The 23,816-nt window shown below is 36.6% G+C and overlaps 1 long non-coding RNA gene across 1 annotated transcript in view; it reads left to right on the top strand.

Annotated features, from left to right (window-relative positions):
• The window catches only part of LOC115843048 (uncharacterized), a 268,588-nt gene that overhangs the window by 227,403 nt on the left and 17,369 nt on the right, over window positions 1-23,816 (top strand). Inside the window, exon 5 of the long non-coding RNA XR_009559784.1 lies at window positions 22,263-22,439. This is a non-coding gene — a long non-coding RNA (uncharacterized lncRNA). The remainder of the gene's footprint in view (window positions 1-22,262; window positions 22,440-23,816) is intronic.

Raw genomic sequence — 23,816 nt, 5'->3', positions numbered from 1 at the left:
GAGAAATATGCAGGAGATGAAGGAGGAAGGTAAAAACCCAACAGACCAAGCAAATGAAGAAGAAAAAGGCAGTCTACCTGAAAAAGAATTCAGAGTAATGATAGTAAATGTGATCCAAAATCTTGGAAATAGAATGGAGAAAATACAAGAAACGTTTAACAAGGGCCTAGAAGAACTAAAGAGCAAACAAACAATGAAGAACAACACAATAAATGAAATTTAAAATTCTCTAGAAGAAATCAATAGCAGAATAACTGAGGCAGAAGAGCAGACAAGTGACCTGGAAGATAAAATAATGGAAATAACTACCGCAGAGCAGAATTTAAAAAAAGAGTGAAAAGAATTGAGGACAGTCTCAGAGACCTCTGGGACAACATTAAATGCACCAACATTTGAATTATAGGGGTCCAAGAAGAAGAAGAGAAGAAGGATGGGTCTGAGAAAATATTTGAAGAGATTATAGTTGAATTTCTCTAACATGGGAAAGGAAATAGTCAATCAAGTCCAGGAAGCTCAGAGAGAGCCATACAGAATAAATCCAAGGAGAAATATGCCAAGACAAATATTAATTAAACTATCAAAAATTAAATACAAAGAAAAAGTATTAAAAGCAGCACGGGAAAAGCAACAAATAACATACAAGGGAATCCCCATAAGGTTAACAGCTGATCTTTCAGCAGAAACTCTGCAAGCCAGAAAGGAGTGGCAGGACATATCTAAAGTGCTGGAAGGGAAAAACCTACAACCAAGATTACTTTACAGAGCAAGGCTCTCACTCGGATTCGAAGGAGAAATTAAAACCTTTACAGACAAGCAAAAGTTAAGAGAAGTCAGCACCACAAAACCAGCTTTACAACAAATGCTAAAGGAAATTCTCTGGGCAGGAAACGCAAGAGAAGGAAAAGACCAACAAAAACAAACCCAAACAATTAAGAAAATGATAATAGGAACATACATATCGATAATTACCTTAAGTGTAAATGGATTAAATGCTCCAAGCAAAAGACATATACTGGCTGAATGGATACCAAAAGAAGACCCATATATATGCTGTCTACAAGAGACCCACTTCAGACCTAGGGACACATACAGACTGAAAGTGAGGGGATGGAAAAAGATACTCCATGCAAATGGAAATCAAAAGAAAGCTGGAGTAGCAATTCTCATATCAAACAAAATAGACTTTAAAATAAAGACTATTACAAGAGACAAAGAAGGACACTACATAATGATCAAGGGATCAATCCAAGAAGAAGATATAACAATTGTAAATATTTATGCACCCAACATAGGTGCACCTCAATACATAGGGAAAATGTTAATAGCCATAAAAGGGGAAATCGACAGTAACACAATCACAGTAGGGGACTTTAACACCCCACTTTCACCAATGGACAGGTCATCCAAAATGAAAATAAATAAGCTTTAAATGATACAGTAAACAAGACAGACTTAATTGATATTTATAGGACATTCCATCCAAAAACAACAGAATACACTTTGTTCTCAAGTGCTCATGGAACATTCGCCAGGATAGATCATATCTTGGGTCACAAATCAAGCCTTCGTAAATTTAAGAAAATTGAGATCGTATCAAGTATCTTTTGCAACCACAACGCTATGAGACTAGATATCAATTACAGGAAAAAAACTGTAAAAAATACAAACACATGGAGGCTAAACAATACACTACTAAATAGCCAAGAGATCACTGAAGAAAACAAAGAGGAAATCAAAAATCATCTGTAAACAAATGGCAATGAAAACACAATGACCCAAAACCTATGGGATGCAGCAAAAGCAGTTCTAAGAGGGAAGTTTATAGCAAAACAGTCCTACCTCAAGAAACAAGAAATATCTCAAATAAAGAACCTAACCTTACACCTAAAGCAATTACAGAAAGAAAAGCAAAAAACACCCAAAGTTAGCAGAAGTTAGCAAAAGGAAAGAAAGGAGAAGTTAGCAGGAGGAAAGAAATCATAAAGATCAGATCAGAAATAAATGAAAAAGAAATGAAGGAAACAATAGTAAATATCAATAAAACTAAAACCTGGTTCTTTGAGAAGATAAGCAAAATGGATCAACCATTAGCCAGACTCATCAAGAAAAAAAGGGAGAAGACTCAAATCAACAGAATTAAAAATGAAAAAGGAGAGGTAACAACTGATACTGCAGAAATACAAAGGATCATGAGAGATTACTACAGGCAACTATATGCCAATAAAATGGACAACCTGGAAGAAATGGACGAATTCTTAGAAAAGCACAACCTTCCAAGACTGAACCAGGAAGAAATAGAAAACATAACTAGACCAATCACAAACACTAAAATTGAAACTGTGACTACAAATCTTCCAACAAACAAAAGCCCAGGACCAGATAGCTTTACAGGTGAATTCTATCAAACAGTTAAAGAAGAGCTAACACCTATCCTTCTCAAACTCTTCCAAAATATAGCAGAGGGAGGAACACTCCCAAACTCATTCTATGAAGCCACCATCACCCTGATACCAAAACCAGACAAACATGGCACAAAAAAAAAGGAAACTACAGGCCAATATCTCTGATGAACATAGATGCAAGTATCCTCAACAAAATACTAGCAAACAGAATCCAACAGGACATTAAAGGATCATACACCATGATCAAGTGGGATTTATCCTAGGAATGCAAGGATTCTTCAATATACGCAAATCAGTCAATGTGCTACACCATTTTAACAAATTGAAGGATAAAAACCATATGATCATCTCAATAGACCCAGAAAAAGGTTTTGACATAATTCAACACCCATTTATGATAAAAGCTCTCCAGAAAGTAGGCATAGAGGGAATTCACCTCAACATAATACAGACCATATATGACAGACCCACAGCTAACATCATTCTCAGTGGTGAAAGGCTGAAACCATTTCCTCTAAAATCAGGAACAAGACAAGGATACTCACTCTCACCACTATTATTCAGTATAGTTTTGGAAGTTTTAGCCACAGCAATCAGGAAGAATTAGAAGTAAAAGGAATCCAAATCGGAAAAGAAGAAGTATAGCTGTCACTGTTTGCAGATTCTCTATGATACTACACATAGAGAATCCTAGAGATGCTACCAGGAAATTACTAGAGCTAATCAATGAATTTGGTAAAGTAGCAGGGTAAAAAATTAATGCACAGACATCTCTTGCATTCCTATACACTAGTGATGAAAAATCTGAAAGAGAAATTGGGGAAACACTCCCATTTACCACTGTAACAAAAAGAATAAAATACCTAGGAATAAACCTACCTAAGGAGACAAAAGACCTGTATGCAGAAAACTATAAGACACTGATGAAAGAAATTAAAGATGATACAAACAATGGAGAGATATACCATGTTCTTGAATTGGAAGAATCAACATTGTGAAAATCACTGTACTGCCCAAAGTAATCTACTGATTCAATGCAATCCCTATCAAATTACCAATGGCATTTTTCATAGAAGTAGAACAAGAAATTTCACAATTTGTATGGAAACACAAAAGACCTGGAATAGCCAAAGCAATCTTGAGAAAGAAAAACAGAGCTGGAGGAATCAGGCTCTCTGACTTCAGACTATACTAAAAAGCTACAGTAATAAAGACAGTATGGTACTGGCACAAAAACAGAAGTATAGATGAATGGAACAGGACAGAATGCCCAGAGATAAACCCACACACAAATGGTCAAATTATCTTTGATAAAGGAGGCAAGAATATACAATGGAGAAAAGACAGCCTCTTCCATAAGTGGTGCTGGGAAAACTGGACAGCTACATGTAAAAGAATGAAATTAGAACACTTCCTAACACCATACACAAAAATAAACTCAAAATGGGTTAAAGACTTAAATGTAAGGCCAGACAGTATAAAACTCTTAGAAGAAAACATAGGCAGAACACTCTATGACATAAATCACAGCCAGATCCTTTTTGACCCACCTCCTAAGGAAATGGAAATAAAAACAAAAAAAACAAATGAGACCTAATGAAACTTAAAAGCTTTTGCACAGCAAAGGAAACCATAAGTAAGACAAAAAGACAACCCTCAGAATGGGAGAAAATATTTGCAAATGAAGCAACTGACAAAGGATTAATCTCCAAAATATAGAAGCAGTGCATGCAGCTCAATATCAAAAAAACAAACAACCGAATCCAAAAATGGGCAGAAGACCTAAATAGACATTTCTCCAGAGAAGATGTACAGATTGCCAACAAACACATGAAAGGATGCTCAACGTCACTAATCTAGAGAAATGCAAATCAAAACTACAATGTGGTATCATCTCACACTGATCAGAATGGCCATCATCAAAAAATCTACAAACAGTAAATGCTGGAGAGGGTGGACAAAAGGGAACCCTCTTTCAGTGTTGGTGGGAAAGTAAATTGATACAGCCACTATGTAGAACAGTGTGGAGCTACCTTAAAAAACTAAAAATAGAACTACCATATGACCCAGCAATCCCACTACTGGGCATATACCCTGAGAAAATGATAATTCAAAAAGAGTCATGTACCACAATGTTCATTGCAGCACTGTTTACAGTAGCCAGGACATGGAAGCAACCTAAGTGTGCATCGACAGATGAATGGATAAAGATAATGTGGTGGCCCATATATACAATGGAATATTATTCAGCCATAAAAAGAAACGAAATTGAGTTATTTGCAGTGAGGTTGATGGACCTAGTGTCTGTCATACAGAGTGAAGTAAGTCAGAAAGAGAATAACAAATACCGTATGCTAACATGTATGTATGGAATTAAAAAAAAAATCTTCTGAAGAACCTAGAGGCAGGAGAGGAAGAAAGATGCAGATGTAGAGAAGGGACTTGAGGACACGGGGAGGGGGAAGGGTAAGCTGGGACGAAGTGAGAGAGTGGCATTTACATATATACTCTACCAACTGTAAAATAGATAGCTAGTGGGAAGCAGCCACATAGCACAGGGAAATCAGCTCGGTACTTTGTGACCACCTAGATGGGTGGGATAGGGAGGGTGGGAGGGAGACGCAAGAGGGAGGGGATATGGGGATATATGTATACATATAGCTGATTCACTTTGTTATACAGCAGAAACTAACACAACATTGTAAAGCAATTTTACTACAATAAAGATGTTAAAAAATATCTGGCTGTGTGTTATTTTAGAAAATTTTTAAATTATAAAGTGTAATAAAAATAATCCAGAATCCTACTTTCTGTGGGTAATTTTCTTGAAGTCATTTTTTTCGAAAATTATTTTTTACATAGTTGAGACCATTTTGTGGTATAATGTTATATCTTTTATTTTTACTCAACACTATAGGAATTTTCCATGTTATTATCCAATTTGTTAACATTTTTTTATAAGTTCCATTATATTGATTTCAATATACCACAGTTTAAGTAGCCATATGTCTATAACTGAGCAATTGGGATGTTTCCCTTTTTATAACATTTTTTTAAAATGGGGAATGAAAATCTGTGAATAAGGTCTTTTCTGTATTTGGAAATATTTTTAAGGACTAAATTCCAGGAAGTGAAATATTATTAAGGCCATTAACACATTAAAGCAGGCATTACATATTTTTAGCATTTAGTAGAAATTAAATCAGTAGAGCAGTGACCTGGCTATTCACAATTATCTGATATTCTCTTGTCTCCTACCATGTCATGAAGAAGCCATGTCTGGCTTTACCTCAATCCTCACTGCAAGATTCACCTCTGATATTTGTAGGGCCTTGGGTTAAAGAATGAATGCAAGCTCTCAACTCATAGACCCCCACCTTCACTTCCCACATGCGACTGTGTCTTTGAATGCATGTGTGTAGGTGTTCCAGCTTCTTCATCCAAGTAAATCCACACCTTAAGTAGTTTCATCTTGGGCATTTCTTGGGACTAGGGGTGTCTATACTGGCAGTGCAGCCCATGTTCAGGAGGAAAGACTTGGGGTCTCTTTGGGCAGGAAATATTAAGATTTCAGATGCCCAGAATGTGGTCTAGAATGTGAAGGGGAGGGTGTGAGCTCTCCATAGGCCCTTCTCCTTGACCCATAAACTCCTTGCCTTGTGAGGAAGGATGCAGTCATTGTGGGGCCCCCAAAGTGCAGGACCCATGGCAGGGGCCCTAGTAACCTGGGTCTAAGGGCAGTGTTACTGACAGCCTATGGCTCACCATACTCCAGGAACAGTTCCGTCTAAACATGACCCGATTTAGCAAGGGATGAAGGCGGGGTGGGGGTCACTAGGGAGTGGCGAGGGTGGTAGAGATATGGGAGAAAAAGGGATAAAGTGTAGTATCTTGTTCATTTTTTCCATAGAAGCAAAGATAGACTGATAATGTAACTCTACTACATGTAGTTCTCTTCTTTGTGAGTGAAAAATAGATTCCACCAAATATAATATTATAGTGGGTCGAATAATAATGACTCAGAGATATTAAGTCTCAAACCCTTGGAACTTGTAAATGGTACCTTAAATGGTAAAAGAGTCTTTGTAGATGCAATTTAATTAAGGATCTTGACATGAGGAGATTACCCTGAATTATCTGAGTGGTCCCTAAATGCCATCACAAATATCCTTATGAGAGAGGCAAAGGGAGATAATACAGACAGAGGAGAAGGTTATGTGGAGACACAGTAGAGAGAGCTGTGTCTATAAGCCATGGACTGCCAAGAGCCACCAGAAGCTGGAAGAGCCAAGTAAAGGATTCTCCCCTAGAGCCTGCAGAGAGAGTGCAATGCTGCTGACACCTTGGTTTTGGACTTCTGTCTCCAGAACTATGAGGAAATAAATTCCTGCTGTTTTAAGTCACACAGTTTGTGGTAATCTGTCATAGCAATCATGGGAAACTAATACAGTACTATTAAATGAAAATCACCCTTATCACTTTCCTTTCAATCCTTAACACATGAGTTTCAAGATATAGAAAACAAAATTATTAGATCATGTTTTGTCTGGTCAAGGATTTTCACAAAACACCAGTTAACATTTTCATAGTCTGGAGAAGCTGACATTCAGGACAAAGACATGTTATACATAATTCCTGGAATTGTTGCACATTACCAGAGATTAGTCCCCCCAGTTCTACTCCCCTAAGCAACACAATATATTTGCCTCAACTCAGCTCTACCACTTATTAGATGTGTGAACTTAGGCATGTTACCTAGCCTCTTACCTTGCAACACTGGAGATAAACTTGTCCTAGTACCATCTTCAGAGACACTTCAAAGGAACCTTGTGATCTCCATGAAGATCTCTCTTCATCAAGTCTGAGTTTCATGTATGTATTCCTTTATTGCAGTTTGATAAATCTCTGGGCATTCAGAGATTATAGTGTGGAGAGTGTACGTTTTTCAAAATTTGGATAATTTGGTTCATATTAAAATTTGAATGGTTTAACATAGCACTTTTTAAAACCAAAGGGATGAATATCTAATGGTAGAAGTTTATACATTATGGCTGGCTCATAATGGTGATTTTTTAGTCAGAATTTCATTTTTTGTGTACATTTCAGGAATAATCTATTGATAAATCAGCTATTTTATATCAGTATTTCTTTCTGTCTCATTAGCACAATAGGGCAAAAGGAGTGCAGTTATAAAAATAATGAAAAAGTAGGATTCAACCCCTTATGTTATTATTGCAGTCTAGAAGGGTTTACACTTAGACCAATGCTTATTTCCCTTTATGTGGGAAAAAAATCAGTTGAAACCCTCAAGGGATAAACAACCCCTGTTATAGATCTTAAACAGTGGAGTTGTGAACAGTTTCCATGAAGAGCAGCAGACCATCCCTAACTTGTCACACTGAATTGAAGCCAACATTCACAGCTGCTCTTTCTTCTCGACTTTGCAGAAGCAGCTTATCCGAGGAATTAGTCTCACTCTGTATTTCTTTTGGGGGCTGTGCTCCTTTTGACTTAGTCTGGAATTAAAATATTCATTACTAAATGCTCACTTTTAAATTTAATCTTTTAAAAGCATTTTATGCCTCCTTTTGGAGGATCTGTAGGTGGTGAGGTTGGGTTGGAAAATGATTGCAGTGATAATAGCTGTCACTGCTGTAGTAATAGCGTGAGTGATTATCAGATGAATTCTCTGATGTGTGGACCAGATGTGTTCTTGGTGGGAGATATAACAGCTCATTTTATTTGTTTCATTGTTGTTCCTGGTGGGAGACATAACAGCTGATTTTGTTTCATTATTGTTCTATGGCGGGGGAGGGAAGGGGGGGGTGATTCCAAAATGGAAGACGCTGAGAAGCTGGAACTTGGTGATAGAGTGGCTGGTCAGTTCAAGAAGGACAAAAAACAAGGACATTTTGGCTGATGCACTAGGGCACCAGGGTCAGTGCTGTTCTGGTAGATGTTTAACATTCAGCTCTCTGGAAAAAGATCCTGATTTGTAGCATTTGCTAATGTTTATGAAATAAATACCCCCAAGATGGCTGCTTTTAAGCTACAACGTGATATCAATTGGCTCAAAAAATTTCTGGAAGCTTGACATTGGGCTCTGACAAGCTCTTAAGAGCCAGATCCAGCACATCATTGGCAAGACGGGGGCTGAAATGTGCTCTGTGTGTGTGTGTGTATGCGACGGGATACTCCATTATAAACGGAAGTGGTTTATGTCTGTACAGTCTAATAGCCAAGGGTCTTCGGGATATTTGGACATTGGTGGGTCAGAAAACTGTGTGGCATCTCTGGTCAGTCTTTGACATGAGTTGTTGCAAGTAGCAACATTCTGAGCATGTGTTGGTGGGTGCAAGGTCTTTGTGAGTTTTGTTGACCATGTGAATGGCTCTGAGGACTGGCCAGGATGGCATCAGGAGTTATGTGTCTCTGTGGCCAGTGACAGTGTATATTGTGTCCTGTCCTTGTAGAACAAGGTACTAACTTCTTTTTGTGCCTCTAGGGACACCAGTAGGTACTCATGTGCATTCTACTGTCATTAAGAATTTGTTCAGTCTATGGGGCTATAGACCTATTTGGGGTTTTGCATCTAGATGTGCTTGTGGTAAGGATTCCCTCTGCTTTCGTTTCTGAGAAAGAACATTAGTGTGGCAATCTGTCAACAAATGGTGAAGTGTGACTGCCAGCACACACTGAACGTCAAGTGTTTCTAAGTTGTTCCAAGTGACAGAGGAAGGTCTTAACACATCTTCAAGGAGCACCAGGGGGTCGTGCCTCTATGCCTTGAAGCTTCTATCATTGACCACGTGTGTTCCCCTACACTGGAATTGACTGTGGCTGAGACCCATTTTTGGAGAAACAGGGAAGGGATGAGGTCATTCAGGCTAGCATCCTCCTGGATAGAATGTTATACACGTCCATGCTAAGTGCAAACCAATAAAGAGCCTCATCAAAAACCACCATGAGTGTTTGCACTTATCCTCTAGAAGAGGGGTTGGCAAACCGTGGCCTCCTGGTCAAATCCAATCCCCGTTCCTGTTTTTATAAAGTTTGATTGTAACTAGGCCATGCCCATTCATTTGCATGCTGTCTGTGGCTGATTGTGCTACAACTTGTGACAGAGACTGTACAGCCTGCAAAGCCAGCAACCTTTCCTCTCTGGCCCTTTACAAAGAATTGTTTCAGAGTTCCTCCTGTTTCCCTGCTCCACTGACCCACATCTTCATTTTCCTGATTTTTCTACTTCTGTGTTGGTAATTATGCAACGCGATAGAGGTGTTAGCTAACACTGTGTTGGGAATCATATTGCAATATGTAAATGTACTCAGTCAACAAGTTGTACCCCTTTACACAATGTTATACATCCATTATATTTCAATTTTAAAAATTGAAGGGACTGAATAGGATATGTTGGATGGCATATTGTACCTCTTTCTTCCTTGGGCTTTAACTCAGGTTTAAGGACTTTCCATGATGTTAATAAGCACAGATGACTTCAAAAAAATGATGAATGATGGTCAGTGTTAAGTGTGAAATTCTTCAATGTTAAGTATTTAAATTCTCTTTTGAAAAGTATGAGACCTTGTGTATAGGAAAACAAATATTAAAGGAATTTCATTAGTTCTAATTTTAGAAGAAAGAACTGATTGTTCTTCCTTTTGAAAAGTTCCTCTTTCCCAGAAATTGGAGAATAAACTATGTACCTCTGATAAAAGAACAGACCCTTCCTTCACTTTTTTTTAGAGAAGATCTTTCTCAGCAATAGTTACCAGGTATGTTCTTGACAAGAGACACGGACATCAGCTACTTACTTCCATAGTTTCAAAGGAAAAAAAAAGTCTTCCACAGTTCAGCCAAAGAGCAAAAGTGTCATTTTTGTGGACATAAGACACCAGCTAAATATTTGGATGAAGGTTGAACAATGGACTACAGAGACTGTATTAGTTTCCTAGAACTCCTATAATAATGTACCGCAAGCTGAGCAGCTTAAAACAACAGAAATGTATTCTCTCACCGTTCTGGAGGCCAGAAGTCCAAAATTAAGGTATTGGTAGGGAGCCTCTAGGGGAAGATCCTTCCTTGCCTCTTCCAGCTTCTGGTAGCCCCAGGCATTTTGTCACCAATGGAAGTGTGGCTCCAATCCCTGCCTCCGTCTTCACATGGCCATCTTCCCTCTCTGCCTGTGCCCAAATTTCCCTCTTTTTATAAGGACACCAGTCATAGTGAATTAAGGGCCCACCTTAAGGACCTCATCTTAACTTGATTACATCTGCAAAGACCCTATTTCCAAATAAGGTCACATTCATAGGTATCAGGAAGGCTAACACATCAACATATCTTTTGGGCGGGACACAGTTCAAGCCATAACAGTGACCAAATGTTTATGAACCATGACTGGACACAAAAGGATGAATTGAGGCCAACACATTCTCTATCTTGGGAATCTGAAATCAAAGCAAAATAGGAAGTTTTTTTTTTTTAAAGGATGTCATGGATCATGACTGTGACTAGCCAAAGCCTTGTGCAAACTGAAATTGTAAGGGAGCAGAAAAGATATAAACAGGTGGAAAGAGTAAAAGACAGGTGGCGTGTATAGTGAAACAGGGATGAACAGAGACAGATGGAAAGTAAACGAATATTTTGCACAGCAGCTTGAATTCTTCAGGTGAGCATCCTTATACTTAAGGTACCTCTGCCCTTGGGATAACCCAAGTGGCTTCTTGTTACTTGGAAACAAAAGAGCAAAACCCTAACAACTGCCCATTGTCCACAAGATTCAGGCAGAGAGGCTCAGGTTGGGGGGGTGACAAGAGGGGCAAGGAGAAAGTAAGGAACAAAAGCTTCCAATTCCTTACTTTCCTGTTTTGTTTGTGCCTTGTTGCTTATCTTTGTTTTCTGCCATGGATTCTCATAGGCAGCATTTGTTTGTAAAATCACACTGACCTTCAAATCCAGCTAGAACGAAGGATGAGGAAAAGCTCTTATTGGTATTACATCCCTTTATTAAATCATGCATCACTCATGCTCCTGGGCTAGCTAGAGGAATAGAAAGATCAGTAACTACACACACACACACACACACACACACACACACCCCCCATTATTTCTGCTTCTCAAATTCACTTTTCAGTCTTGACTAAAATTTCCCCTTCAATGTATATTTTGTAAAATATGAATTGTTTGCTGGGTCAATAAAAGACAAGGTGGTGGAAAAACCAAATTTTATGCTTTTCCAAAGACACATGTTGACACTTTCTATATGGGAAGGCTTGTCTCAAGTGCACCCTAGACCCGCTGTTTGGGGTAGAGAACTCAGCCAGCTGAGGGCTCAGGGTGTACTCTTCCTTACAACCAGAGACAGGTGTAACTCTCTCCTGAAGAATATTTTCGATACTCTTGAGTGCAATACTCCTGTGCATTCAAAGAGATGGCAAAATAAATTGCATACAGCCTTCACTTTTCTTCCTGATCAATAGAAACAAGCCTGTGGTTTTTGAGGTTTCCAAGAAGTGGCTTTAATACTCTGTTCAATTTAACTTTGCTATATCAACCTCCAGAAAAATCAACAACATTTTTCTAAAAGGAAGTTTAGTTCTCACGAAGGCATTTGCTTTTTGGCACGTTTAAACCTAGGTGGGAAACTTATTTTATTCTTAAAATCTTTCAAGATGGAAATTTTCATCCTTGCTCTCTGAAGATAATGTCTTCACTCTTGTTTTGTGACTTTCATTTTGGGGTACAGAGTCAAGTTGGATCCGAAAGTGTGTTTGCCACTTTTAACTTTGGCAAGCAACATTCATCTGAATGCCTGTATCTCCCAATCTTTAACAATCGCTATTTCAGGTGGAAGGGTGCTGCGTTTTATTGAGAAGCCTTCTACCATTGCCAGAGTTCTCTTTATGGGAACCTTGGCATACATTACTAGTGAGGCTGTAAAATGTTTACAATCATGTAAACTGTCAGGATCTGAGAACGATGTATGAACACTGTCAAGTTGAAGATACACCTTGCCGGAAAAAACTATATTATGTGGTTGCTTGGCACATTTAAATCAGCAATGCTTGTTTTAACTCAAGGAAAATAGTTTCTGTGTTTGATAAAAGCAAATTATGGTGTAAAATTCTGTATAACATACTGTGAGAAGTTCTCTCATGTTCCTGAAGAACTTAGTTTTATTAGGCATTATCAGAGGAGGGACAAAAATCAGATACGGCATCATCAGGAAGCATGTGAATAAAACCAGTAGAAAAGTAATTGCATCAGTAATGGTCTCCCTTTTAGGATATTTGGTTTATCCTTTATAAATCTAGGCTTTCGTGTATTTCTCTTTTGTTGTTTATTAACTTTAATTTTATTATGTTAAAGGTAAAGAAACATATGGCAAAATATAGCCCATACTTTTCTTTTGCTGTGTTCCATTTAAAAGAAGAAAAATGAAAGTGAAGAGTAGGATGTGATAATCCTCTCTAAAGAAGCCTTCTTGGTTTCTTTATTTTTCTGTGCAGATTTGATGTTACCATATTAAGAGGGAAGGAGTAATTGTTACATAATTAACTCTGCTCTCTCAGATGTCACTGTCAATCTATTTTGCTTTATATTTTTATAAGTTTCTAGAAAATATATCTAGTACTTGCTTTTGAAAGACCCAGCCTGGATATTAAATCAAGTTCCATACCAAATATTTCTTTCATTGCAGATCTCATGAACTCTAAGCTTTGTTGTTGTTTTCCTTTGATTTGGGGAGAAAAACAGGATCTCTACTTAAAAAGCAGATGAGCCCCGATTCTGGAGGCAGACTACCTGTTTTCAAATCTTGGCTCTGCCGCTGATTAGCTTTATGACCCAGGGCCAGGCACGTAAGCTCTCTTTAACTTAGCTTCTTTATGTATAAAATGAGAAAATGATGTTATCTTTCCCATAGGGTTAAAAGAGTGCCAGCCAGAACTTTAGCTCTTCCTATTATTTGCAAGATGAATAGACAGCCTGTTCCACACAGCAAACATTTGATCATGCACACTTACCTGGTCAGCTCATTTGTCATGTGCTCTCCACGGGGCCACCGTATCGCACAATATAGAATATAATGTGAATGACACCCCCGGAGGCCCATTATTGTGTTCTCCGAGAATAATGTCTCCTGGTGTTGTATAATTTGGAGGCCTTGCTCCATCTGCTTCCGTTTTATACCTATCAGTGCAGACCATCAGCTTTTTGCAGAACTTCTAAACCACACTAAGAGGATGAATTTCCTCTCTGTGTTCCAGAAAAGGAGAGAAAAAAGTTTTTCTATTATAGAAGAAAACAAACTAAACAAACATATCTATAGAGATGTGACCAAATTGGACTAAGCAATGTAGTCAGTTTGCTATTCTATAATTCATCTAAAACAGGCAGATTATTCTGGGGAGACCTCCCAGTACTGTGTGTGTTGCTCAGGTAATGTAAAAGGATGCTCTCAGGGAACTGGTATAACCAAATATTTCGGTTCTATTATCATGGCAATATTTACAGTGGGTGTTCCCTAATAGATGTTGCTTTCAAAAATGTGTCTTTTATAAGACAAGGAGGGGTAAGATATTCTGTTTCTTATTCTTTTGGGGGGCACTTTGAGTATGTGACACAGAGTATAAGGCATTCATTGTATTAGGATTTCAGAGCTCGCCCCTGGACATCAATACTCAAGAGACATTGATACTCAGTTGGACTAAATTCAAAAGAATACTTTGAATTTTAAGGTATGGGAATTTGTGCTTATTTTTGTTTCAAAACGATAACCACCTGCTGCCCTGCCAGAGTTTTGTTTCTTCCAGTCAAAATAACGTAGCTCTTAAAAATTCATTTTCTCTACTTCTGAGAAGCACAACATTAGGAGAAAATGTTCCCTTCTATTTCTTTAGTTTTTTTTGTTCCCCAAGTTGATTACCAAACCCTAGGGGTAACAGAATCTAATTCAATCATCATAAATGTAGCATGAGGCCCATTTAGGAATTTTCTAGTCTGTAATCCAATCACATCATCTTGCTTTTCTGGCCAAAAAAGAGACTGTTGCCAACAGCACAGAGAAGGCATCTGAAGTTTCCTTTTTTAAACTTCACATTAATAACAACCACTTGTAAAAATAAACCGTATTCAAAAGAGAAGTGCTTCTTCATATCTCCTCAAAGAATTGTGAAATTACTATGTGTAAATGTTTATAAAGGCTTTAATTAACACCTTGGGATTTCACTTAGAGATCTGTAAATAAACAGTGGATTGAAATTTGAAAAAATACTTTTGAAACCTTTACTGTATACAATACTTTTAATTAACGCCTAATACCTCCTCCTGACTATATTATTTCTAGGAACTTCTGTAATCCTTTATCTTAGTTTCTGCTATTGCTTTCTGTCTACAGTCTTCTTTCTGCTTTCACAACTGCCTTATTCTTATCAGCTTGCCATTTTATCATGGACTGATGGTGACTTCTCCCCAAGATTCTGAATTTTCAACTTACATTTGAACACATCATCATCATCCATTTCAATAACACGTTTTTATACCTGATGCCCTTGACTTTCCTCCGTATTTTTCATTTATTTATGTATTTAATTTGATTTAACTTTGATCTACAACCTGAATTTTTTACATTCCCTGCTCTTGGATTGCTGGAGAAAGTCATACTGATTTAGGTGCTCTAAATTCATGGCAAATAACCTTTGATGAGCTCTCAGCGAACCCTGCTAGCCAGTTGCTATGCTGCAGAGCCATAGTCTTCATAGCTGCTATTCCATAGATGTTTTTCTCTCTTCAGACCTGGAAACCAATCCATATCCCCTTTTATTTTCACCAAGATTAATAACACCATCTAAAAAAAAGTCAAACGTTTCCCAACTCATATTCCCTCAGGTATTTCCCACCTTACATTTACTTTGTATTAATATTTTCATCTGTCACCTTATTCTTAATTCTTATAAAGCCTTAATTCTTATAATGGAGAAAGAAGATTCATTTTCCTCTCAAGGCCAGTGGTTTATACTATGCTCACAATCCCATCCCTTTTGCAGAACTTGAACTATTAATTATTTCCTTTATTTCACATCTTCAAGAACTTTCTTTCCCTTTCTTTCTTCCTTTCCTTCTTTCTTTCTTTCTTTTTTTTTCCTTTTCTTTCTTTCAACATGCTGGTATCTTTCTTGAAACTGCTACTTTCTATGAGTTTCCTTTTCAGTAGCATTCTATGCTCACTAGCTCCATTTTTTAACTTGCTGATTCCATAAACACAATTTGATGTGTAGTATTCCATTGAGAGGAAGTCACAATCTCCTAATTGTAATGAATCACCTTATATTTAAAATAAATCACAAATATTTACATGCTTTTGTCTGTCTTCTCAAAGGAGAATAAAAACCCTTTCAAGACAAAGACTTTATCTGTCTGGTTCCTCACTGTATATCCTACATATCCTGTCTGGTGCAGAGTTGGTACTCTATAACTGTTCACTGAGTGACCAGGTAATCACCTAATCCAAACCAACTTTAATTTTCAGAGACTTCTGATAATAATTCTGCTCAATAGTAATTTTATGAGGAAACATTCTTTGAGGATTATCTTCCTCATCTTTCATTTCCACCAAGATATCCAGTCAGCCCCCAGTTTCTTGTTCTACAAACTCTCATATGTATACTTTTCTTATCTGTTCTTATTTCAGCATTCTCAAATGGGAAAATTTCAGTACCATAGCCTAGCACAGTATCCATGCCTCTTGTTCAATCCATCCTGCACTGAGCTACCAGTATAATCTTCATCTGAAACAAAGTTCTGGCCACACAACTCTCAGCAGCTTCTGTTGCTTACACACTAGAATTGTAAGCTCTAATTGGTCTTTATTGCCTTATCTCTGAAAAATTTCCTATATGAAATTTATGTCCCAGTTAAACATTTTTCAAATATACTCCATGGTTTTTATAAATATAAATAAAGATAAATGCCTTCCTAATCCATTTCTTCTGAAATTTCTTCTTCCCTTAGCTATCTAACCCATCTGTCAGGATTTAATTCAAATGTTACCTCCTTCAGTAAGCTCTGTCAGAGCTCCCCAAATGGAAGTGACCTCTTTCACCTGTAAATCTTCATAACATTTTGAACTCTTTTCATGGTATGCCTCACATTATGTATTTATTCAACATATTCTATATATTTTTCTCTTGTTTACAAAATTATACATTGTTTGAGTACAGGAATATTGTTTTTAATATCCTTTTATTTCCTTAGTGCTTAGCATAGCATCTTTTCCCTCCAGCTTTATTGTACCATAATTACGTACAGTGAAATCCATTTAAGTGTACAGTTTGATGAATTTTGGTAGTTACATACAGTTATCATACCATAATCAAGATATACAATATTTCTAATACTATAAAAAGTTTTCTCTGCATCTTTGAAACCTATCCTCCTTTAATCCATAGACTTAGGTGATTACAGATTTTTCTGGAACTATAGTTTTGCCTTTTCCAGCCAGAATTTATATGAATAGAATCGTATAAGTTGCTTTTGTCTTTGACTGCTTTCATTTTACAGTCTTCCACCCATGGTGTTTCATATTTTAATTGACTTCATGTATTGAAATTCCACTGTATTGCTGCGTATGAATATACCACAATGTTATGTTTATCAATTCACAAGTTGATGGACATTTTGAGTTTGTTTGGGTTTTTGTTTTCAGCTTTTGGGTATTGCAAATAAAGCTGCTGCGAACATTTATGTACAAGCTTTGGTATGAATACATGCATTCATTTTTCTTAGCTAAATCATGTTGTAGATATGTGTCGGGAAGCTGAGTGCAGCCAGTCCAATAAAAAGTCATAATCCCTTGCTTAGTTCTAGGACCTGAGCCAATTTTCAGATCTGGAACCCATTGACTAACAGGTGGCCTCATTCCTAGGAAGAAGGTCACAGCAACTTCCTGGCAATTGTATATTATAATGATTTCACAGTCCCTCCCCTGAAAGACCTAAGTCATTTACTCAGATTGCTACATACGTGGGAGAGGGAAATGCTCAGACATTTCAAGGACTATTAGACACAAGTAGAAAGTGAATTTGATGCTTGGGGAACCAAAGCATCATCACGGTTCCCCTGCTAGAATACTGGTTTATGAAGGTAAGATAATAAATGGAGTTCTGACTAAAATCCAGTTTCTAATGGGTCTACTGGTTCCACGGATCTACTCAGTGGTCATTTCCCGAATGCATAACTAGGATGAACATACTTGTAGTTGGGGTCATTTTTTCATTGAGTATTTTGCCTGTTAGATAAGAGATAACATAATGAGGACAGCCTAATAGAAACCTCTGAAACTTCCTCCACCCATGCTGGCTCGCACATTCTGGGGCAAGGGTGTAGTAGAGCATGGCACAGATAGTGGGGCGGTAGTCCCTTATCATTTCCTTATCTCCTTTTAATTTGTCAGTCTGGCCTCTTTCAGATACTGATGGATCCTAGAGAATAACTGTAGATCACTGCAAGTTCAAACACATAGTAGCCCTGTAAGCAGCCATTGTGCCAGGTGTTTCATTGTTGCTTGAGGAGATATAGAAAGCCTCAGCTAAATGACACTGGGCCATTAATTTGGTAAATGCATTTTTTTTGTATTCTAATAAGAGGATCAGAAATAGTCCATATTTTCATGGAATGGACAAAAGTATTTATTAATAGGTTTGCCCTACCTAGGGCTATGTTAACTCATTCTCCTTCTCTCATAATAGGATATAAGGGGATCTGGAGCCCACAGAACATTGCATGCATACATCATATCAATGACATTATGTTGATTGGGCAGGATGAACAAGAGGTGGCTATTTGCTACAGGCTCTGGATCCTACATCAGGATCTAGCCTGTCCTCCTTTTCATCAATAGAGGTCTTCTTTTCTTTAAGCCTAATTCATTTATTTGCCTACTCAAAATTCTTGTGCTATTGATTATACTTTCCTTGTCTTGTATATTTAACATCTTCTCAAATAGCTTTTTCTTATCAATTTTTGAAGCTCTCCATAAAAACAAACTCTGAAAATCCTTCCTTTACCCCAAATTCCCATCTATCCTTGTTTCCATCCCTTTACCTTGTCCCACCTTATAGTCAAAATTTTCCAATTTGGTTTTAATATCTATCATGTAATAAAATTTGATGTTGTATTCCAGCTTTGCAATCCCCTTGAGCTTCAGATTCATATAACTAACTGAGTACATAATCTTTTTACTTGGATGATTCAATGTTACCTCAAACTCAACTTATTTAGATTCAAAGTCATGCTCCATTTGCCACTTACAGTCTTTACACCCAGTGGTCTTTGACTCAGTATAGCTCTAGAAAACAAAGGAATTAATCTTAACATTTCCCTCTCTCTTATTCTCAATACCTGATCTCCCACTAGGAAGATTTATTTTTCCTCCCAATGCTTTTCCAATGTGTCCCTCTTTCTTCTCTACTGCCTCTGCCCTTGTTGTAGAATACTCTCGCCTAGAGTATTGTAATCGTTTTCTAACAGACTCTCCCTTATTGTCAGTTGTCCTCTTCCAGTCCTTACTCCATAGTCAGAATAATTTTTTCTCTTCAAACAGAAACCTGATCAAGTCACACCTTCTGTATAACAGTTTAGTAAAATAAAACCCCAAATATTTAATGTGGCCAAACACGCCCTGCATTGTCTGTCCTCACTTTTCTCCACATTGTGCTTTAATCTTACACAACTCCCTCACCCCACGCTCTTCAAGTAGGGAGCTCTTGCCATTCAATCACCAGTGATGCAGGAAGGACTTCTCTGGCCATCTCAGTCATTTATTGCTCCCCGTTAAATGTGCTCTATACATGTACTCCATTCTGTACCCTTATTTATGAAACATTCAACTAGAAGTGGCTATGTGTCAAACATTATATAAGCATTTAAAATATTAGCTCGATTAATACTTATAACAATCCTATGAAATAGATACTTTAAAATTTTCCATTTTACATATCAGCAAACTGAGGACAGAGAGGTTAAGTAACTTTCCCATGGTCACATAGCTAGTATATGACAGAAGGGATCAATCTCATCAGATCCATGAAGGGGATCCATGGAACCAACAGAAGGGGTCCATGTTTTAAGGAACTTACTTATGCTGCCTCTCTCCCTTAGTGACATTTTTCAAAGTCACAACTTACATTTATTTGTGTGAATGTCTATTTTCCCATTCTAAAGATAATGATCTGTTTTACTCATTATTATGGTACATAATGCAAGTAGAAATGAAGGAATGAAAACCGAATGAATAAAATATTGAACTATTTATATCAGTCTGTATTTTGGATGTTAACTTCCTCTCATAGGTGTCCTGTGCTCTGGAATTTCATACTGCTAGGTTAATTATTTCCAAAAAAATATATATGAGCCTTGGCAGAGGTATTTAAAATAGGTAATGAATATTTTCATGGCCTAACAACTTAAAAAATGGAGGGTCTTAAGTAGAGATATCAGCATGTCAGAAATGTTAGAGAATATTCATTTTTCACTCATGTTGAAAGTTTCATGAACCAGAAAGTTTCATGATGTTTCATTTCCCTTCCTCCAATTAATTATGAATTCAAATTCCTTGTCAAGCTTAAGTCAAGGAATAGTAAAAGAAGGGAACATTTTTCTGATTATGAAATAACACATGTTCATTACATGGAATTTTAGAAATGTAAAAGATTTTTAAGAAGAAATTAAGAATCAATTACTGCTAAATCTGCCAAAAAAAGAAAAACCAGAATAGTTTGGTGCCTAAATCCTTTAACACCTATATGCATATATAGATATATAAATCATATTTATACATATATGTCAAATACAGAGGAATACATATACATATGTGTGTATGAGTGTGTATACTTCAAAATTAGCATGTTACTTTAAATGAATGCTTATTTAATTTTATATAAGAAGCATATTTCACTATTATTGTTTTTCAAAAACATGATATTTAATGTCTAGATACTATTCATCCTATGGATAAGCCATAACTTATTTTACAACTTGTTCTTATTTTCAGTATCTTTAAAAATAATAATTCAGCGTTTTCTTATGTATAAACTGCTATCCACATCGCTGAAGTTTTCCTCATGATTGAGTCCCCAAAGTGGAGAGAAAAGATCTTAAATGTTCTCACCAGAAAAAAGAAATAATAATTATGTGAGGTGATGGAGGTGTTAGCTAATGCCTCAGTGGTAATTATATTGCAATACAACGTGTGTATCAAATCAACATATTGTACACTTTAAACATACATAATGTTATATGTTAATTAAATCTCAGTTTAAAAAAGCGAATTTTAATTCCTTGATTCATATTGCTGACTGCTTCCCAGAAAGGTTGTACATAATTAAACAGAAGCATACGGGGTACCTGCTTTATGATACCTTTATCAACTTTAAATATTGCTCCTGGAAACAAAATCTTTGATGATTAAAAACTTTGATAACACTGTGTCAATGAGTGTTTGAGAAACAGATATTTTCATATTTTGTGAATATGTGTAAAAATTGCTACAAATTATATGGAGGGAAATTTGGAAACTCCTGCTAAAATTTCGTTTCTCTTTTGATAGCAATTTAATTAGTTTCTAGGGTTTCTCCAGATATGTTCAAGCTTGGTCTCAAAGTCATGTGTACAAAAATATTCATGACCCCTTGTTTGTAATAGCCAAAGGCTGTAAGCCACCCAACTATCCATCTATAGGAGGTTGGTTATATAAATATGGTATAGTCACACCATAGACTACTGGATCAATTAGAGCTCTCAGTGCTAAAAATAACAGAAATCTAACCCAAATTGCCTTACACTATAAGAAAATCCATTGATAACTTGACAGTCCAGAGGCAGAGTAGACTTCAGGGTGACCTTAACCTCCTGACTCTCATATTCTTGACTCTTACTATCCCCAAAGACCTACTTTCTCTGCTCTGCCTTCTGCATTATCTGCTAAAGTACATGGCTTGGCTGCCTCCACTTGTGATTAAAAAATGCTCTGGGCTTCTTCATCTCATGGAGAGAGGGAGCAACTCCCCAGTCATTAAAAAAAAAAAAAAATCTAGGCTTCATTTTGATTGGGCCAACATTGGCCATTTGACACTGAAATAATCACTGTTGAACAGGGACAACATCCCTGGAGTTACAGACGGTATGAGTCTCACTCAAACTTTAGTGCAGAGACACAAAGGAGGTGGAAAAGTGGAAGGTCACTGGGAAGCAACCTCGATATCCACTACAATTTTTATGCAGAAATTAATATATAAGGTAGTTTTATATGTACTGATACCAAATAAACTCCAGGATATAATATAAGCCTAAAAATAACAATAAGATGTTAATTATGAAAACACACATATTTGCTTGTATATGCAAAGAATCTTTCTAGAAAAGCACATAGGATCTGGTAGCATGAGTTGCTTCAGTTTGGGATAGTGGAATAGAAACTTTTCATTGTATTTTTTCTTCAAGTTTTTTTTGTTTGTTTTTGTTTTGTTTTTTACTTTGAGTTATCTATTTGTAATGTATGAAAAATACTCTCTTATTCTACTTTCTACCTCTTTGAATATAATGAGATTAGAATTTTAAAACATTAATTAGCCATTTGTATTTATTGTTCTATGAACTGTCCACGAATGTCTTTGGCCACATTTTCCTATTGGTGTGTGCAGTTGTTATTTTCCAAGAGGGCCCCCAGTGATCCTGGTATTCAGGCCCTTGAACATCTCCCTTTTACATTAAGACTGGCCTATGTGACCAGCTGATTATTGATGGACTAAGACTTCCACGATTAAGTCATTAAAAAGCTTTGTGGCTTCTGACGTGATCTCTTAGGTCTCTTGCTCTGGAGGTAACCAGACATCATGACATGAAGATGCACAAGCAGTCCCTGAGGAGAGGAAGTGAGGACTCTCACCAGCAGCCAGCACCATGTATGTGAACCAGGGGTGAATGGGATCCTCCAGCCGCAGCCAACCTCCAGGTGACTGCAGCGTTTGACTATGACCTCAGGTGAGACCCAACCTAGAATTCCCAAATTCCTGACCCACAGAGACTGAGAGGAATACTAAATGGTTACTATTTTAAGCCACCAAATTTGGGGATTATTTGTTATGCAGTAATAGATAATTAATATTGCACATAAGCAATTTTCTTATTGATTGATTAGAGATTGTTATATATGTTTTCCAAGTTCATGGTTTACTTTCCAATTTGTCTTCTTAATACATGCTTTTAAAAATTTTTTATGCAGTTGAATGTATAATTTTGCTTCTTGTCCCATTTCTTTCTAATATCTCTCGGAACCATGTAAAATGATAATGGTGATTAAAGATTTTCTAATGTGATTCTTTGATTTAAATGGAAATCACTCTAGTATTTTACTATCCAGTATTATGTTGTTTATTGGCATAAGTTAGATATTCTTTATTATGTTGAAAAAGATTCTTTTATTCTTAGTTTTCTTAAAAAGTCAGTGATAAGTATGGTGAATATTAGCAAATATTTTTCTGACACTTATTGAAATATTTTTAAATTTCTTAATGTAATGTACTATATATTAGCAATATGAATCAAATGAATAGTAAGTCAACATTGAATTTCTGGGAAAAACGATTCTTTGTGTGGGTAAATAATTTAATATACTCTTACGTTCTTACACAATTTTTAAGAAAAGTGTGCAAACTTATAGCTACTCAAACAGGAAATTAGTACATCATTAAGCATTTACATAGGTTCAGATATTTTATCAATACAAGAATTTTGTTTCCTGCTTTTACTGCAAAGACAGGAATAACTCTTACAGAGGATAGAAATTTTAAAGCTCTTTAAATGACAAAACTGGAAAAGGATTGATAAAGCAAAAAGTTCAGCAGCATTGCAGGCAAAAGGGGTTAGGGGGTTACCTTGCTTCATGAAAAAGCACTGATGTCAGAGCTTGGCCAGACCAATCCTTGACCACCACTATTAACTGTTAACCCACCTCTCTAACTTACTAATATTTTACTCAATATTTTTGCACTAATTTCATTAATAAAACTGATTTTTAGTTTCCTTCTTTTATTTTGGGCTCTATTTTAGGATGTTATATGCAACTTATATTAGCCCCACCTCAGGTTGGAGTCTTATTTGTACCTAAATCTTTGATAACATTTTCAAGTCCTTTGTAGGTATTTGTTTTATTCTGCTTTTTTTATTTTTAAACTTTCTTTGAATTAATTTTGATAATTTTCATTACACAGTTGTAAGTTGGTAGTCTATACTAGACCACTGATTTTCAAAGTGCAGTCTGAAATATTTTTTAGGGCACTGTGAGGTCAAAATTATTTTCATAATAAAACCAAGCTGTTGTTTGCTCTTTTATTCTCATTCTCTTCTGGGTGTATGGAG

The sequence above is a fragment of the Globicephala melas genome, chromosome 18 (assembly GCF_963455315.2).
Source record: "Globicephala melas chromosome 18, mGloMel1.2, whole genome shotgun sequence".
NCBI classification, from domain to species: domain Eukaryota; kingdom Metazoa; phylum Chordata; class Mammalia; order Artiodactyla; family Delphinidae; genus Globicephala; species Globicephala melas.
Note: the sequence above shows the minus strand (reverse complement) of the source record. Positions and strands in the feature narration are given on the sequence as shown.